We start from the raw sequence: 2,591 nt of genomic DNA on the forward strand, positions 1-2,591 counted from the left end.
CAAGTATCAATGATAAGTTTTACCAAAATAATTTACCTTGTATGAAGTAGTTATGTATGTAAGGATAATAATTAATTTACCTCTACAACAGGATCCTAGTATGAAGTAGTTATGTTTGTAAATCTTGCACATAAAGCCAAAATAATAAAGCATTGACAATGCAAATGTAAAAAAGTTAGCCAGTTCTGGATAAACGGAAGTCTCAGACCCAATACCCTGCAGGACAGTGCAAATGTAAAAAAGTTAATAGTATTAGGCATTTAGTAAGCTATTGGGTTAAAGAATACAAATAATGATTAGTGCTACACTGAATCTTAAGAAACATCCATACTTTAAAAAGAGCATGACTTCCTTCTTCTTTAACTATTGTTCTCACACAATCAGAAATGCCTTTGTAATGGTTTTGTGATCCCTGAAGTGAGAGAGAGATTTCAAATCAAACATGTTTGAAAAAAGAGGGAAAGAAACACAGTAAACCTTCATATAGTAAGAGAAGAAAAAAATTCTTTGTACCTGAACCATCAATCTGGTCTTTATTACTACATCAAGAGGAGTTGTAACTGCTCCAGTTACGACACCTATCAGGAATCAATTTTACCATTTTTAGTTCAAACAAATTATGCTGGGTAGGGTACTAAATTTGGTTGTAACAATGCTTCCTTACGACCTAGTTACTAGTTTAAATTATTAGTTCATGTTGCAAATTATCATACTATTTTACTATCTTCCCTCTAATGGGACTTTTACCAACTTGCAGGCCCAACCAATTATGAAATAGTTTATTCTTTCACAGAAAATATTATGACAAAGATTAGGAAATTAGTTAGAAAAAATAAGGACCAAGAGCCAATGTGTCAACCGACTAAGTTTATCCAAAACCTTCAGCAAGTAAATCACTTTCGACATGACCATCATAATTCTTGCAAGCCCAAACATATCGACCTTCACTTTTGACTGCATATGCCAGCATCTCATCAATTAGCCTATGCTCATACCTGAATTTATTAAAAGTGTCAACCATGTATGTGTATATGTAATGCACCAAAGCAAATTGGTTCTTAAACATTAAAACAAACCATATTGAGTGTTCTTGAAACTTATGCTTCTACCTTTCTTCATATACTAAGAAACCAAAATAACACAAAATTCTTAATTCCAATTATAAGACCTATTGGACACCAAAAGCATGAAATGCAACGTGTCTATCACAGCAATAAACAATTTTTGAGAAACATTTAGCATGACAAGCATGTTCTTCTTACTTTCGACTATTCGAAAAAACATCTACAAAAATCTTATTATACTTGATTGCAACTGGGCAAACTATGCAGCCAAGTTCAAATGCACCCTAAACACCATTAAAAATGAGAAAGCTAAGGTTGAATACAAGTTTCCAGAGTACAGGAACAGGAATATAAGTCAGCTGGTTGAAAATAAAAGAATTAAAAATGTACTCCACAAATAAGATAACAGAACATAACAACATTTTACATTGAAGCAATTGCAAATAACTCACATACCTTCTTGAACATGACTGTATAGTGGATTTGAAATGCTCACTATGTTTAAAAAGTTGGTACACTTGTCTAATCTCTCTTTGTACCTCCCTTTTAAGAGAGCTAACTCTGTCATAACATCTACTCTCAGCAACAACAAGAATGAAGTATAAATAGTTAAAGTGTTATGTTTGCCTTTTGTTTTTCTCACTTCCATTGATTTAACTAAATAAAAAAGTCACTTGAGAGTGGCTTCTCCAGTTTCCACAGTAACCTTGTCATCAGTAGAATTACGATTTTGCAGCCCCAAATGAAAATACTTTGTGTTCAAATCCAGATAAGGAAATATAAGCTGCAGGGACACAAAACCAGTTGCTCATATTAAAAGCAGATCCAAAACCACCAAAATAATTATAAGAGTAACAACCTAAAATTACTGAACAATATCAGTCACTTTAGTCCATATTTTTGTAATTTGAGGTATTAAAATAACCATGTTTGCTAACATAACAAAAAAATATAATCTGACAATCAGCATGAAAGATTCAAATAGCCTCCAAAGTAGACTGTATTGTTGTGCAATCATTGCAACAAAGCCAATTACCTTCTGCCAGTTGCCTGTCTGGAGTATGTAGTTAAATAATCTGTAGGTTGACTAGATGAAAAGTGAAAGCATTCATCTAATACAAGAGCCACACAAGTATAAGCCATATGAAATCACTAAAAGACAAGTACCTGATGCTTATATAGGTGATATATACATAGTAAGCTCAAAGGTTAAAAATGGAGGGATGGGATACATGAGAAACAACCATACCTGGCAAATGCTAAAACTAGTTCATCTTTGGTAAAGGTATCCTCATGAGAACCATGGTCCATGTACATATAAACAATCTTTATTGCTGAAAGGTTGAATGAACAACATATCTCATAGTAGCACAAAGACATAGTTTTGTGTAACAAAACATTCATAAACTTGGCTTAAAGCTATTATATTGTACCACATTTCTCAACCATGCATGGCAATACTTTATGGTTCCAAAACAAGGCCTGCAACAAATTTCCAGCTTGCTTGCACAATAAACAATATCAGTC

At 33.0% G+C, this 2,591-nt stretch overlaps 1 long non-coding RNA gene across 1 annotated transcript; it reads right to left on the reverse strand.

Moving 5' to 3' along the window:
- Positions 1-203: 203 nt before the first annotated feature.
- On the reverse strand, positions 204-574 carry LOC114374828. Its single transcript, XR_003658637.1, has 3 exons — positions 514-574; positions 332-412; positions 204-216 (listed from the first exon to the last, which is right to left on the reverse strand). It is a non-coding gene; the product is annotated as an uncharacterized LOC114374828 (long non-coding RNA).
- Positions 575-2,591: the final 2,017 nt, after the last annotated feature.

The sequence above is a fragment of the Glycine soja genome, chromosome 11, assembly GCF_004193775.1.
Source record: "Glycine soja cultivar W05 chromosome 11, ASM419377v2, whole genome shotgun sequence".
Taxonomy (NCBI): domain Eukaryota; kingdom Viridiplantae; phylum Streptophyta; class Magnoliopsida; order Fabales; family Fabaceae; genus Glycine; species Glycine soja.